Here is a 17,143-nt window from a genome sequence, read left to right on the forward strand (position 1 = left end):
AATATATATATATTTTAATCAAAAGACTGTAGTGATGCCTGGTCCTTTGTTTTGGTTTCGCAAGCCCTCGCTACCATGAGCATCCGTTAATGCGAGTCTTGAACTATCTTTGAAGCTCATCTGCCTCTTTATCTTTTGCTTTCTTTCCTATTCATTTGTTCACCCTCATTGCAAAGGAGTGAAGGGAGAGCCAGAGATTGATGGGGTTTATGGCATTGTGGCAGGATTGAAACTGGGTAGGCCGGATGGGTCTTGGGCATCAAGTTGCCCAGGCACCTAAAGATTGATGCCTGGCACATGCCACCAGCCCAGGGTAAGCCACTGCAGTGAGCCGGAAAAGAGCACTGCCCATGGTGGGCCTGGGCTGGTAGAAAGAGGCTCTTGTCATTGCCTGCAGTGGGCCCCAGCCAGAAGAGAGTTGCAGCTTAGGGGTGCACACTGGAATATATATACATTTTTAATTTCATTTGTGTTTTGTTTAGTTTTGCTTATTTTAGAGGGTAATGTAGAATAGGTCGCATAAGGCTAAAGTACCTGCACGTTAGTTAGCTTTGAAAATGTGAAGGTTGTTCTGGAATGCTTGTAGATATGCATGCAGAAAGTTAGACCTGCTCCTATGCATGTGGAACGTTGTGCATGTATATTTTGAAAATTAAAAGTATTAAGTGCTTTCCCTGTCCTAGCTTTGCCCCCCCCCTCCCCAGAATGCCTTTTGTGAGTGCAGATAAAACAGTGGGGTTTTGTGTGTACTTTTACATGCATAACCCCGATTCTCAAAGCACCACTTACACTCAGAAAAGGTTTTATGTGCATGTTGCTTTCAATATCAAGTCCTTAATACAAAATAAAAATGTGAGCACCCCTCTTACCACCATCAAAGTAAAACAAAAAAAGCCCCCCCCCAGGCTTGTCACTGCCACTGCCATATCCCCATTTCTTCCCCCCAATCTTTTTCCATCCACGGGGTTCAAAATGGTGGCAGGGGTAATCCCCAGTCACTCCTGCCCTGCTAGTGCCATATCCAAAATGGTGCTGGTCCACCTAAGGTTACCACCTGACTCTATTTCTGCTGATCTGGCTACTCCATTTCAGTTTTATTTTTACACTTCATTCCATGCATGGACTTGTACTTCTCTGATTTCCTTAAGAAAATTAGGTCTAAAAGTTAGTGTTACCAACCCAGGTTAACCGAACAGGTTAAATCAAGTTTTGATTTTGCCCCATTGCATGCATGGATTTGTAGTTTTGACTTTTCCCTATTGGCCTCCCCAAGAAAATCAGAATTACAAATCTGGGAGTGCATAGGGCCAAAACCAAGACAGCATTCGCCTGCCTAGCAGAAATGGACCCGAATAGGCTTCACCACTTCCTCTAGGCCTGTTTACTAAGTTTTTCTCCAGTAGACAAAGAATGGGAAAAAACCTTAGTGGAGCAGGCCCTCTATCTTCCAGCACCATCTAGTGACGCTCAGGGCGGCTATTTTTTAATTTGGTCACAACAATCTTTCCCTATCACCTCCACAAAGCTCCTTATTGCCCCGCACAAAGATGGTTGCCAGGGTTTTAATCTCCCCCTTCCCGTTCCGTCATCGCGGCAGCCGGCCCAATGATTGGCCACGAGGGGGCGCCTGTTTACGTCAGCACGCTAAGGACGTAGCGATTGGCTGTGCCGGAGCTGTGGGCGGCGGCGCGGCTGCGGGAGCGCGCTCGCGGAGGCGCCATCGGTTCAGTCTGGCGCTGGTCGGCCGTCGGTGGAGCCGGAACGGGACTCGGGGTTGCGGGCAGCGCCTCCTTGCTCTCGCCGCCGCCCTGGCCTTTCATCGAGCTCCGGAAGTTTCCTGAGGGGGGCGGGAGAGAGAGTGCGTTGTCCGGGGGAGGTCCCCTTCGGCGGAGCTCGCGATGGTTCTGGGCCTGGCGGCGCCTGCTTCTCCCCGGGCTCGGAGTTAGAGAGAGGCCGAGGGGCGCTTCAGGGGGAGAGGGAGCGAGAGGGGAGCCGGCGGGGCCTGCAACGCAGCGACATCCCCCGGGATCATGAACCTGCTCCGGGACTCCGCAGCAACGCTCGTCCGCTCCGCAGCTCCCGTCAGCGGCTGACAGTCCAAACACACCGGCGGTGAGTCCCGGGGCGAGTGGGTACGGGAGATCGGAGAGTAGGGGGATCCTAGGGGAGGTGTAAAGGAGCAGGTGGAGGGATCTCAAGGGGTTAGGGCTGGGGGAAGAACAGGTGGAGGGATCTGAGGGGGCTAGGGCTGGGGGAAGAACAGGTGGAGGGATCTGAGATGGTTAAGAGCTGGGGGAAGAACAGGTGGAGGGATCTGAGGGGATTAGGGCTGGGGGAAGAACCGGTGGAGGGATCTGAGATGGTTAAGGGCTGGGGGAAGAACAGGTGGAGGGATCTGAGATGGTTAAGGGCTGGGGGAAGAACAGGTGGAGGGATCTGAGATGGTTAAGGGCTGGGGGAAGAACAGGTGGAGGGATCTGAGGGGGTTAGGGCTGGGGGAAAAACAGGTGGAGGGATCTGAGGGGGTTAAGGGCTGGGGGAAAAACAGGTGGAGGAATCTGAGGGGGTTAAGGGCTGGGAGAAGAACAGGTGGAGGGATCTGAGATGGTTAAGGGCTGGGGGAAAAACAGGTGGAGGAATCTGAGGGGGTTAAGGGCTGGGAGAAGAACAGGTGGAGGGATCTGAGGGGGTTAGGGCTGGGGGAAGAACAGGTGGAGGGATCTGAGATGATTAAGGGCTGGGGGAAAAACAGGTGGAGGAATCTGAGGGGGTTAAGGGCTGGGAGAAGAACAGGTGGAGGGATCTGAGGGGGTTAGGGCTGGGGGAAGAACAGGTGGAGGGATCTGAGGGGGTTAGGGCTGGGGGAAGAACAGGTGGAGGGATCTGAGGGGGTTAGGGCTGGGGGAAGAACAGGTGGAGGGATCTGAGGGGGTTAGGGCTGGGGGAAGAAAAGGTGGAGGGATCTGAGGGGGTTAGGGGCTGGGGAAGAAAAGGTGGAGAGATCTGAGGGGGTTAGGGGCTGGGGGAAGACCAGGTGGAGGGATCTGAGGGGGGTAGGGCTGGGGGAAGACCAGGTGGAGGGATCTGAGGGGGTTAGGGGCTGGGGAAGACCAGGTGGAGGGATCTGAGGGGTTTAAGGGCTGGGGGAAGAAAAGGTGGAGGGATCTGAGGGGGTTAGGGCAGGGGGAAGAACAGTTGGAGGGGTTAGTATTGGGGAGGGTTAGAGGAGCAGGTGGAAGGATCTGAGGGGGTTAGTGTTGGGAAGAAGAGGTGAAGGGCTCTAAGGGTGTTAGTGCCGAGGGAGGATTAGAGGAGCAAGTGGTGGGATCTGAACGAGTTAATGTTGGCTGAAGGATCTGATGGGTTTGTGCTGGGGAGGATTAGAGGAACAGGTGGAGGGATTTTACACCCTGGTGAAGGATTAGCGGAATAGTTGGAGAGGGATCTGCGAGGGTTAGTGCTGAGGGAGCAGATGAGGGATCTGGGGAAAGATCAGAGGGGACACATGGGAGATCAATGGAAGTTTCTGCTTTGAATGGTGGAGACCTGAGGAGCACTATCTGTTCTGCTTGTTTCTGGGAGGTGTCAGGCACTGGAAGAGGAATATCTGGAGATTGCTGTTGGGGAGTATCAGAGTTAGGGCCTTGATATTCATGGAGGAGAGTGGTTAAAAGAATTAGAAGATACTGAAAAGTGACCTCTATCCCTCAAATGAAAATATAATTTATTAATAAAGGTGAAGTATTTAAAATTAAGCATCCTTATGATGGAGCTGTAAAATTATGAAACACTGGCCGAGCTGGTTCTGTATGAGTTTTATTGTTTGGATTGACAAGAAATGTAATGCTACTGTAGGAGAGAAGAGATGTACTCTAGGGTGAACATGTAATCCAGTATTAGGACCTTCAGTTAGCTGGGCAGTCTGCTGGTCTACCCCCAAGATCTGAGAATGGAAGAGGCTATGAGGAAGTACCAGGCAGCTTGACATGCTGGTACAGAGTATTAGGAGTGGGTGACCTGTTTATTAGGATTGTTATAGATTTCCTGTGACAGAGCCCTAAAATGATATGTTTGGATGCAGTACATGTTTATACTCTTATTGTTTTAACTTTTCAACAAACCCATCTGCACTAGAGAGGGTTATGCCTTCAGTGGTGGTCTCGTGGGATGTTCTCACCTTAGTTCCACAAGTTCTGGGGGTCACCCTCATTGCCAAGGTTAGGATTCCCCATTCTCATTTTAGTCAATTTTGTATCTGTGTTCCCCGTCCCTCAGTGTAGCGTCGTGGAGTTGTTCCTTGAGGGGGGGGGGGGTGAGGAGAGTGCTGAGAGAGTCTGTGTTTGTGTACAGTGGGGCAGGTGGTTTCTGATGGACTTCGCTTTTCAGTGCGGTACCTCACAGGAGTTGGGGCCACAGTTGGTTGCTATTGTTTACAGAGCAAGGGCCACCTTAAAATAAGTAGGCCTTTAGTGCTTAGAGCAGCAGGCTGAGCCAGGGTTCAAATCCCACTGCCATTCCTTGTGACCTTGGGCACGTCACTTCACCTTCCATTGCCTCAGGTACAGATATAGATTGTAAGCCCTTTGGGGGAAGGGACATAGCTATGGTACATGAATGCAGTCACAAAATCAGAATATAAATCAAATGTAAAAAAAGGCTAAAAAGCTTGCAAAGAGGAATTCAAAGTGCCAGATTTATTAAGGAGTTTTTTCCATTGTGCACCTGCTTTAAAGGATGGCCTTGCTGTAAATCCTCTGGAGCAGTGAGTTGTGGCCGTTGATGTTATGCTAGAATAAGAATAAACAGAGGAATTTGCTCTTAGGTGTCAAAAGCAGCACGTGATCCTGCGCTTCAGAACAGCCCTGGGTGGAGGTTGAGCTTGGGGCACTCTTGTAATGAGAGCAGAGTTAGCAGAACGTGAAGTTCAGATATTCACCTGCAGATGAAGGGCACTGCTCACTGGCTTGTGCTGCTCTCCCGTTAATTTTTTTATTTCATTATGTAACCTAGGGAGAACGTTTGTAGTCAACATGTTTACATAGCGTGGCACAACGGTGCGTACGTTGTTGTGTGCCGAGGGGGGACTGAAGCTGTTTGAGATGGTTGACCACTTCCAGCCGAAGTGTTTGCAGTTGTGGCAGTTTAGGTGTTGTGATGTTCCTTTTACTTATCTTGTTTTTTTGTGACCTCATTCCTTGAGCAGTTCCTGCCACTCTGGGCTTATTAGAAGAATCCTGGGGGCCTGGTGGGAAACTTCATCTTTGTGTGTATGCAGATACTAACCTGGCCAGCTGGCTTGGGACTCTATGGCTTTTCATTGCTGTAGTCCCCTAGCCCTGACATGGGTCAAGCTAGGTAAGTTGCAACGCCCAGATGAGTGTTTTTTCCTCATGAACAGCCAGCACTTCTAGGGGATAGTGAATATTTCTGCAGGAAAGCTATTTTCCACATTCCTAAGGTATCATGCATGGTTGATTATTGCTTAATTCATCAACTACTTGGAAAAACAAATAAGAATTCCAGAAAGAAGACCACGGAATCAGATAAGTTGTCATGCTTGAAGCTCATCTTATCTAACATGAACTGCGGGCCGTACATAGCTACTGCTTTCTGTGAATAAAATGTACCAAATGTATGTACTCTGTTCCTAGGTGAGTGAACATAAGAAATGCCATGTTGGGTCAGACTAAGGGTCAACAAGCCCAGCATCCTGCCTCCATGAAGGAGATCTGTTTCTTGTTTCTCACTCCGCAGGGGTAGTAATGGCTTTCTTTAGCCTGCCTGGCTAATGTTTTATGGCACTTCCTCCAGGAACTTGGCCAAACCTCTCTTAAACCCTCTTAAATTCTAGTCACTTTGACCACATCCTCTGGCGCTGAATCTGTTAGTTTAATGGCCTGTTTTAGTATAATTTGAAAAAGTAAATATCCACCCCATTAGTGATTTTATACATTGATATCGCCCCCCTCAGCCATTTCTTCGCCAAGCTGAAGAGCCCTCTTATCATAGAGGAGCTGTCCATCCCATGCTTCTGAGATGGGGGGACCAGAATTGCACACAATAGGTTACCTTCTGCTTTTCGGATCATTCCTAATGTTCTATTTGCTTGGCTGCTGCAGAACGTTTTGTCCTTTTCCGTGGCAGTGACTCCTTATACAGAGTCCGGCATTGGGTACTTGTAGGTGGGAGGACTCTTCCCTATGCGCATCGCTTTGCACTTTTCCCTATTACGTTTCATCTGCCATTCAGATGTCCAGTCTGTGAGTCTCACAAGCACTTTCTGCAGTTCCTCGCACTCTGCTGCTGTTTTACCAACTTTGAATAATTTGATCACCTCACTCATGGTTTCCTTTTCTAGATCATTTATGAATATGCTAACAGGCACAGGTCCCAGTTCTGATTCCTGTGGTACCCTCTAACCAGCTTTCTCTGTTTGGAAAAGTGACATTCAGTTTCCTGGCTTATAATCCACAATAGGTACAGGATTTTATTTGATTTTCCTCTGGAATTTATCATAACCAACTAAAATGGGATGCAGTCAGTGAAAGGGGTCATCTTTTCCACTTATCTTTTTCCAATTTTTGTTTGTTATAATAAACAGAGGAAAATAAAATACAAACTGAAAATGAAGGTCCTTAACAATAGGACACTGCCTCTTATCCCATGACTTTTTAATAGCTTGCGAAGTCTGTCATGGGGGACTTTATGAAATGCCTTCTGACAATCCAAGTACTCTATATCAGCTGGCCCAGTTATCTACATATTTACTTACACCTTCAAAAACAATCAGTAAGGCACGGCTTCCCATTGCTTAAACCGTGTTGACTCCTCCCTATTAAGCCGTGTTTATCTGTATAGCCAGTGATTTTTTTTTTTAAGAACAACTACTATTTTGTCCAGCATTGATGTCAGGCTCACGGGCCTATAGTTTTCCAGTGCACCCCAGAGCCCTTTATAAAAATTGGCGATATATTGGTCACCCTCCAGTCTTCAGGTTACAGGTTTGCAGCTTTGTATTTGAGTTCATTTAGGACTCCGATTCTGCTGATTTGTTACTCTTTAGATGGTCGATCTATTTGTTACATCTTTCAATATTTGTTTTAGTTGCTCAGAATCGCCACCATTTAAAGAATGTTCCGGGTGTGTGTATGCTTCCAACATCCTCCTCTGTAAAGACCAAGGAAAGAATTCATTCAGTTTTTTTGCTATTTCCTTGTTCTCCTTGAGCGCACCTTTTACCCCTCACTCATCTAGTGGCCCCGCTGACTCCCTCTCAGGCTTTTTGCTTTGAATATACTTGAAAAAGGTTTTGTTCTTTGCCTCTCTGGCAAGCTTCTTCTCATATTCTCTCTTGGCCTCTCTTACTACTGTTTTTATATCTTGCTTATTCTCATACCTATTTTCTTCATTTGGGTCTGCTTTCTATTTTTTAAGCTGGCTTTCACCTCACCCTTAAACCATGCTGGCAGTCATTTGGCCTTCCTTTGATCTTTCTTAATGCATGAAATACATTTTATCTGAGCTTCCAAGAAAAGGGTCATGTACCAAAAAACATGAAGTTTTAGCAGACCCGAAGAAATTACAGAAAAGGTAAAACATGTAGTATCTCGACTGCCAACTTAACTGCAGAATTAAAGGAGTAGGGTGTTCTAGGGCTTTTCTCTTGTGCTCGGTCTCCTTTTTGGATGCCGCAGCTGCTTACATGCCTTGCTAGTCAAGAGAGACTAGGTGTTTCAGCGAAATAGCTCACATCCCCTGTGAGACCAAGGATATTGATTTTGTACTTTTAGCAGGGCCATCACTGGCAAGGTTTTCAGGGTATTCCTCAGAGAAGATAAATGAGAGACGTTTGCATGCACACTTATTCAATTGGATGCATATTCATTAGGGTAATCCTGAAAACTTGACTGGATAGGGGCCCACCCTTGTTTTAAAGGTCCAGGGCTATCTGCTGTGACTAGCATTGTAGTGGCCAGGTTTCATTTTTCTTGCCATAATGCAGATCCCTTTGAGTGATACCTGGGCCTTAGGATCCTTGGGGTAGAGTTCTGCTGGGGAGGTGTAGCAGTGAATAAATTGGCTTGTATAAGCTCTTTAACATTGGATGCTAATTTTATTATGCATCAAACTTGGTTCATAACTCTTGGCTGCACAGTTTTCTAAGTCCCACATTTTGGATGAACTGAATCCTGAATGTTTTGAACAACTTGTAATATTTAGATCATATTTTCTTTGAACATTTTTATAGATTTCTAGGTAAGATATCCTGACATCAGATCATACAGTCCAAATTAACATAGATGGCAAACTAAGTGTATTTGAGATTTTGACCAATGTAAGACCACCATAAAGGAGAGAGAAGATGGTCACAATAATGTAACCGAAAGCTGCTAATACTGATGTTCCAGCACCATTAAAGAGAGAGAGCAAATCGGAAGGGCAGTGAGATTTTCTTCTTATCCTGAAGGAAGGCAGCGAATTGGTAGGGTCCCAACAAAGATAAGAAACCTCACAAATTTAGACTTTGCATCTACAAGGATAGTAGAACACAAATTCAACCCCCACCCCCAGTAAAGTCTCCTGATTCAAACTTAAAATTGTTTTTCTTCTTAACTGAGTAACCTTGATTCATAACCAAACTTCTTAAAGAAGATTTTCAAAATCCAGTCCTTGAGTCCAAAAGAAATGTAATCTCCAGTCGCTAAAGTGTTTTTGAAACTGCTCGGAATTCCAGAGAATCCTGTTCCTGAGACTTTTAATGCAAAGTTGACTGCGGCTGCTAAGTTGGAAGATCAAATGGCCTTCAGTAGAGGAGGAGAATTTGTATCCAAATGGTCCGAATTGAGATTTCAGTAGATTCTGTTTCTTTTTAATCCATTGTTGTCTTTTATAGATTTGACCCTTTTTTTTTTTTTTTACACTCCCACAATATCTTCTTGAATTTTTTTCCCCCAGCTTAGGTCTGTGTTGTCCATGTACCTTTTATGTCCAGCCTGCTTTTCCATGGACACAACTCTACAAATCAAAACTTGCTTTATTGCCATAATAACTTGTCAGAATCCAGAGTCATTTCACGTTATTTGGCGTCGGGACTCATCATGTCTGACATAGAAGCCTAGAAACGTGATGGCAGAAAAAGACCGCATGGCGCATCCGGGCTGCCCCCCCCCCCCCGTCCAACTAGTTTAGCATTACAATTCCCATCACTTCCTTAGCCATCCCCTGTATTTATCCCAGGCTTTCTTGAAATCAGATACTGCTGATTTCCCAAGATGACTCCTGAGCCTACCCCCTTTCAAGCTCGTCTCATGAGCCCTCGCTCTAGAGCCGCCCTTCCATTGAAAACGGCTCGCCTCCTGAGCATGGACGATTCCATAGGTAGCATCCCTGAAAAAACGCTGCCGTATGCTGGAAGCAGCCCCGCGTTCACACCGATGGCTTCTGGAGTAGATGAATGCTTCCCCTCCAGTGGAAGGCATCAGTTAGCCCGAATCGAGTTAGAGAGGCGGCTTCTTCCCGTCCTCTTCAGTGATTCAAGTGAAATAGCAAACAGAACTCGGATAGGCTGGAGCACGGAAAGACAGCAGCTAGTTGCCTGCAACTATCTTGTTCCCACGACAACCTGTAATATTAACTCAAGTATATTTATATCACAGAGTCTAATCCCTATACAAATGTTTGTTTGTTGTAATTGTTAATTTTACTTTTGAGCTTTACTATTTCCATAGATGCAAAATAGTTGTCTTGAAAGCACCATGGTAAGTCACTGGATGAATCCTGCCACTTGACAATACCGTTGCTGTCTTGCACTAAAGGGGAAGGGCTTCTGTGTAATTTTTAGAAATCCCTGGTATATGCAACAGAGCATCTTCTATTCCATTGAAACTCCCTTACAAAGAGGTCTTTTCCAGTTTGGGTGTTACCTCGTTTCAGAGTGAATGTAAGTACTGGAATGATTTTTGTGTTTACTCCGCTCTAACTGAATCTTAAAATGTTCTTGACTGGTAAACATTGAAGAGGCTCGGTGTGACGTTTCCATCGGGTGCAGATCAGTAATGAGCGCCTTTCAGCGGCTTTGGGTCTCTAGACAATGTGCTCACAAAACAAATTGGGTCTCAGTGAGGCCTTCAGGTAACAGCCTCCTGCCTTTGCACCCTGCTATGAACCTAGCAGAGGGTTTTCAGCGTTTTCATGTGAGCAGCATCACTGCAATTTCTTCTCCCTCGGAGGGCAGCAAGCAATTTTTGCTTCAAACAAAACACATTTCTTATCTCTTTTGCTACTGCACTGAACACTCTTTCAATGAGATGTCTAATAGAGTATCAGTCTCTTGCCCAGCAGCTCAAGGGTACACACACACACACCGCTGTCTTGAGGGGAGATAGGATCCTTACCGCTATCGGCCCCACTCCTGCCTCTAGGACGGAGGGGCCATTCTTCCTGTCTCATGAGGAGGGGGCCTGCTCTTCCTCCTGCCTTTGGGCATTGGAGGGTGGGGAGAGGTATCTTGTTGCAGTTGGCCCATTCTTAGACACTCTTCATTGATACATGGAAACTGCTCATCTTGTGCATTGATACATGGAAACTGCTCATCTTATTTATCACTCCTTATTGTTATAGTTTAATTCTGCCCTATCTTCCATCTTCCATGTTTTACGCTCCCTGTTTTAATGTAACTTTTCATTTCTACCTAGATGTTAATTGGTTTCCCCCTGTTCTATTGTAAACCGGTACGATAAGACCTGGTCTTGAGTATCGGTATAGTAAAAGAAGTTAAATAAATAAATAAATTGTGCATCTCATGGTTTGCCGGCCCAAATTTTGGGCCATGGGTGGTAGATTGCAAAAGCCGGATCTAGAAGAATAACAGTTGCTTCATAGCTTAGAGATATTGGATACACGGCTTAAAGTGAATATGAAGCATTAGGTCGGGGTGTAGACAGTCACCAGTTTCTAGGAGCAGTACATGTGTTCATATGATCCAGAATGTACCGTGTTTTTGGTTTGTGTGGATTTCTGAAGTTGGAAGAGGTTGAGTAGTGTGTGTAAAGCTTGGATATTTAGTCAGATGCTCTCAGCTTTAATAATCCTTTTAGCCAAATCACACAAAACACATCCTCCATCACCATAAATCCCTATTGGCTGCATTAACTCGACCTGTGCTGTCATGCCAAGCACATAAAAGAGCACAATAGAACAGACTACAGTTTGTTTGAGATCTAAACACACTCTTTTTTGTACTGCTTAGTCACATTATTTTACTTGTGCTAGTTGACCTCATTTGAAACGTTAACAGTGTGCTAACTCTTGGTAGATATATATCATTGGGGTATGATCAGGCGACAGTAATATGCAACATTGAACATTCATTCCAGGCTTTATCAGAATGTATAGTGAAAGACAAAACATATTGCAGTGTTTTGGCAGGAAACAAAACCGCCTTGAGGATTTCCTTTGCAATTTTATTAACAAAGCACTGCTTTGCGTAGAAATATGATGGCAGAAAAAGGCCTTACGGCCTATCTACCCAACTGCTCAGCTCTGCAGTCCCTACCACACCCTCAAGGACTCCCCCTGTGCTTGTTGCATACTTTCTTGAATTTAGATCCTGTCCCTGTCTCCACAGACTCCACTGGGAAGCTGTTCCATGCACCTATCACCCCTTCTGTAAAGAAAGAGTTCATTAAATTGAATCTAGCACTTTCATCCTTCATCCCATGGCCCCTCATTCCAGAGTCGTCTTTCTGTTGAAAGAGACCAACTTCTGTTCATTGAAACCTTTGTATCATATCTTCCCTTTCTCGCCTTTCCTCTAGGGTGTATATGTTCAGATCTTTAAGTCTGTCCCCATATGGTTTAGAACAAAGACCTCTGACACTTTAGTAGCCCCCTCTGGAGCGACTCCATCCTGTTTTTATCCAAGGTGCGGTCTCCAGAATTGTACTCTGTATTCCTAGTGAGGTCTTACCAGGGCCCTATATGGGGCAATATCATCTCCCTTTCTCTACTGACTGTTCCTTTCCCTATGCAGCCAAGCGTCTTTCTGGCTTTTGCCATCGCCTTATCCACCCGTTTGGCCACCTTGAGATCCTGAGATACGATCATCCCACTTTTGTTTCGTGCACAGAAGAATTTTATCCCTTAGACTGTACTGCTCGGCTTTTGCAGCTGAAATGCACAACTGCATTTGTTTTAGCATTAAATCTTAGCTGCCAGATTCTAGACCATTCTTCAAGCTTCACTAGATCCCCTACTCACCACTTGGCCGTCTACTCTGTTGCAGAATTTGGTATCATCCACTAGAAACAAACCTTTCCCTATAGTCCTTCCATAATATCACGTATGAAAATGTTGGAAAGAACTGGTCCAAGGACCAATCCCTGTGGCACACTAATAGTAACCTCCCTCTTTTCCTTATCCCGCTGCTAGACCAGTCCTTACCATAGGAATGTCCTCCTCCATAGCTGGTGCAGACAAAGACCCCGCCTCCAAGCAGCTCGCTGTGATGTCACTTCCCCTCTAAGGGAGGCGAGCTGGCGTCTTCAGTCTCACAGCAGGTATGGATGAGTGCTGTTTGACGTCTTTCAGAGCGATTTTCCTGGTGGCTGTCTTCTCAGCCTGACGAATCTCTGAGGTACAGGCCCTCTCCTTCAGAGATCCTTGTTTAGTTTTTTTCCAAAGGGGCTGTAATTCTTTGCCCAGTCCCCTCCTTCCTGCCTGAGGTCTTCTCACTCTTTCACTTCAATCAGACTATTAATATGCCGGCTTTCAAGAAGTGCAAGCCAGACAAGGGAGAGGTGAGTTGCAATCCCAGGATGTCAGGTGGACGTTGCTGCAGTACCTCAAAGTACACCGTTAAGATTTTTTTTACAGGTTGACGGTATATAAAAGCAATAAATAGTCACAGACCCATTCAGAAAAACCGACAGACTGTTTGTAGTATTCGGCGGCCCACGCCTGTATATCTTCCTTACTTGCATGCAGGCCTAAATTTTGTTACCTCATCGACCCAAGAGCCAGCAAAATGTTTGATCCAAATGTAACTGCTACTGAAACTTAGAATGGATGGCTTTCTCCTGTTCCCTCTGCACTGGAAGCCTTCCTCTTCCAGCATTGTCAGGCATTCTGGAGGATGTTCATGGGGTATCGTATCCTGTGTCTTTGATAACTGCATCCTGTCGGAGTTCTGCCCAGCTCACCCTGGGAGAAGCCATGCTTGCTGCCTACGTTGGTGGCCAGTGGGGTGCATCTTTCCCTCTGAGGTGTGGCTTTGCACAGTGAGAGCTGGGCAGCATAGATCTTTGTCTAGAACAGGAACCTGGCTATCTCACTTCCTTATGATTCTGGTATTGCTCTCTCTTGATTTTAGAATAACAAAGTAAAAGAATGTCCCTGAACGTTTCAGGAACTTTCAGTGAGTGCCTGCATGTGCAAGGTTGTGGTGGCAGCCTCTGCTGTAATTGTGCCTAGGAGTGAGGTCTTGCAAGATACAATCTAGTTGCCATGGTTTACCTTTTCTAGACAGGCCTTGGAAAGCACATTCTGAAGACGAGAAGGATCTGTCGGCAGAATTGCAAAGAAAGGTTCACTGTTTTTCCCCTCTGAACTCTTCGCCTTGATTGCTCAGCGACTGCATGGATAGCGTCGGGGTGTGTGCGCTGGGCCGCTCTACTCTCCGAGGTCATGTCTTCTGCGAGGGGGCCCACCCACATCAGCGCAGCAGAGCGAACAAATGCAGAGCACGCTGGAGCCGAGAGAAAACTCTTCAAAGAGCAGTCAGACGATGTGACGCGGCGAGGCTGTTTAGGGGCTGCCCTTGATCCCTTGAGGATATTGGCAGCAGTGGTAAAGCTTTGTGAACCCTGAAGTAAGAGCACAATACTCGAAAGCCACTGACTTGGTGGGGATAGGTGGGGGCGCCAGCTTTGTCACTTCGCATTTGGTTCTGCTGCAATAGGAAATGGTATGGGTGCTTTGTGCTTGAGAGCTTGGGTTGCACCTCGAGCAGCTGTCCAGATCAGTGACTACATTAATGAGTGCACGCGGTGAAATGTGACAGGACCTGTTCGTTTTAGAAGCGGCTCTGGAGCAGTCGTAGCTGCTTACTGTTGCCAATGGGCCTTTTCCGGACTCTGGGTGCCAGGTAGACCGATTCCAGATGTGATTCCAGCAGGGAGTTTTTTTTGGACTGATTTTATTTAATGTCAGTAAGGAAGCAGTTCTCTGACTGTTTTAGCTTCAGATCAGTGGGTTTGAGCGTGTTAGGATGGTTTATTGAAAGCCGTGCTGCTAGCTAAGGGAAGCTGATCGGGGCTCTGCCATCGCGCAGAACTGGGCCTTTACAAGTTCTTTGCTTTCCCTTTTAATCTGGCTGAGAGCCTTCAGCAGAGCTGCCATGTCCCTTCCAGAATTCACAGGCTGAATTCCTCCCTCGCCCACAGCTGCTATGTTGGTGCTACATTTCAGATAGGCCAAACCTTTTCTTACCACTTGAGTATGAGGTTTAATTTGACAGACAAACCTAACTCTTGCTAAATATATTTACCAATACAGGCTTTAACCCATACTTAGGCAGCTTGGGGGGGGGGATCTTTTTCTTTTTTTTTTTTTTTTTAATTGGTTCCCAGTGGATGTATGAAAACGGCTAGGCCATGCTAAAACGGTATTCATTGAAGCTGATATGTAAATAGTATGCATTTTTGGAAGCATTGTCTGTTTTTCAGAGATTCACAATGAATTTGCATGCAAAAGCTCTGATGTATGCAAACACATCTCATGCATATTTATTGTGAATATCCTGAAAACTGGATTGTTTGAGAGGATACCCAAGGATTGGATGAGGTTGAGGACTTCTGGGTTACACACATTTGCCCTGGTGGGGCAACAGCAGTGCAGGCTTCCACCCTGCATGCTTACACTCCCTTTCCCTCTCTCTGTATTGTCAAGACAGCCTTGTTTGTTTGTTTGTTTGATGTATATTCAAAGGGGATTGCATCTAGGTACTGTAGGTATTTTTTCCTGACCTCTGAGGGCTCAGAATAAGTTCCTGCTTGGGGTAATTGAGGATGAAGTGATTTGGAGTGGGATTCGGACCACCTCCAAGGATGGGAGGCTAATTCCGTCGTCATACCTGTGTGATCTTTTGTCCGTTTGCTGAGGCTGTCAGCAGGGCTTCCGTTTAATGCCAGGTGTACGGCTGGGCTGGATTTGAATCTGGTGAGAGAGTCCGAACTTTTAAAGCTTGCTGGTAAGATTACATTGTTCAGTAGATTTGGCACCCAAAGCAATCTGAAATGTTTTTTTATTATCTAAGTGCTGACGTTTCTGGAGCAGGGTGAAGCTGCCCTAGCAGAAGATGCTTGAAGTTTCTGGAACTTTATTAGCGTTGGCGTTTTGTGTGCTGATTGTATCATGCATTTACTGAGCTGGCTCCGATCTCAAGGGTTTGAATAAATAATCTGAGGGCAGTTTTACTAAATGTTCCCGAGACCACCTCTCGCTCCCCCAGGCCATGCACCACTGTTATTTGCACCCTCTTGATTTTGCTACATGTACAGCTTTCAGTGTCCGAACTTTGAAATTCATGTACCAAAACCAGAATGATCAAGATCAGCTCCTAGTGTGCTTGGTTGCTCTGTGTGTGGGGAATATCTGAATATGATACAGCAGTTTGGTACCTCACGGCAGAAATGCACAAGAAACCTTTTTCAGTGGAATTGAAGTTCTACACACACACACCTGGTTTTCAGGATATCCCCAAAGAATGTGCAAGAAAGCGATCCCTGTACAATGGAGGCAGCGCATGCAAGTTTCATGCATATTCATTGGGGAGGACTGGAGCCATTCACTCTGCTCTAGAACAAAAGGTCATGGTGTGAGGCTGCGGGGATAGACTTGGGCGTGAGGTTAAGAAACATTTCTTTTCGCAAAGGCTGGTGGATGCACGGAATGACAAAAACACTAGCAGTTCAAGGTGGTGTGAAATCAACCCCGAGGATGCTTAGCCACCAAGAAGTGAAGATGAGTCCAGTCCTCATCTCCTCTTGTATTTTGTGTACCTCACTTAGTGTTCTGCCCATGTGCTGCTGCTGTGTAGCTTTGATGTGCACGCCTCGGAAATGTGACACAGAGCAAAGCAGTGGGGCTGATGTTGCTTCCAAGCTGTTTTTTTTTTAATACTCCCTTCCCACCCCAAGCCAAATTTTGAATTCAGCTTCTGCTACAGGTGATTAGCATGTTGAAAAAAGCCCTGAAATATTCCATTAATCAAGGTGAATGCCTTGCAATCTTAGTGGAATTTGTAATGTAACCACCTGTCTGAGCAGTGTTAAAGCTCGGGGAGAGGGGCCCAGCTGGATGGTTTCCACTCTGGCGAGGTTGCTGCTTGCAGGGAAGATCCCTACTTGAAGTGGCAAGGCAAAGGTTTTAACGACACATTGGGAAATGCTGGCGAGATTTAGGGCTTTGAATCAACATGCTGGGGCCATGTATTGAAAACGCAAGGGACATTGGAGGCCTTTCATAAGGCGATACAGGAAATCAAAACGTCGTCGTCTCTCCACTTAGCAGAAAATGCCAGAGAGAATGAGACCACGACTAAAAATGCACTTATTAGAAATCATTCTCGTATTAATCTTCGATTCCTGTTGGTTAAAGATGGCAGCCATAGGCTCTCAGGGGAGCCATGACTAGGGGAGGTCCTCTTGGTTTTGTTCCAGGTAATGTACACCCCCCCCCCCCCCCCCCCAAAACACAGCTTCAAGTTTAGATGAAATGAGGTGGAGGAGGTTGAAGGTGATGTAAGCGGAATAAATGTTTTCTCTTAGCCTTTTGAAAGCTAAGGATGATACTGTATGAAACACATTTTTATCTAGTTGTAATGCTTCTCTGGCATTATAATTTGTATTTGGCAACTTTTTAAAGAAAATAATCAACTGAGTTAAAAAAAAAAAAAAAAAATTGGCATGGGAACAAACTGAAATCCAGCAGTTGCCGTGAATAATGCCAATAAAAGAACGTGAGCATCAGATGATCCCCTTGTACTCTTTTACACTGTGCCTGCTGGGGACGATATGACGGCTTCCGGTGTCGCTCATCTCCCCCTCTCCAGCACGACTGATCACGTGGGGCAAGCTGTTTGATT

At 46.0% G+C, this 17,143-nt stretch overlaps 1 protein-coding gene across 7 annotated transcripts in view; it reads left to right on the forward strand.

The window, feature by feature from the left end:
- The first annotated feature begins 1,676 nt into the window (after positions 1-1,676).
- The window catches only part of HIPK1 (homeodomain interacting protein kinase 1), an 89,572-nt gene continuing 74,105 nt past the window's right edge, over positions 1,677-17,143 (forward strand). For 4 of the 7 annotated variants that reach the window (XM_029573996.1, XM_029573999.1, XM_029574001.1 and 1 more), the window contains exon 1: positions 1,678-2,112. The gene's annotated coding sequence lies outside the window, so the exon portion shown is untranslated. Of the gene's footprint in view, positions 2,113-17,143 lie in introns of all 7 variants that reach the window. The other 3 variants (XM_029574000.1, XM_029574003.1, XM_029574004.1) reach the window with 1 other exon arrangement.

The sequence above is a fragment of the Rhinatrema bivittatum genome, chromosome 12, assembly GCF_901001135.1.
Source record: "Rhinatrema bivittatum chromosome 12, aRhiBiv1.1, whole genome shotgun sequence".
NCBI classification, from domain to species: domain Eukaryota; kingdom Metazoa; phylum Chordata; class Amphibia; order Gymnophiona; family Rhinatrematidae; genus Rhinatrema; species Rhinatrema bivittatum.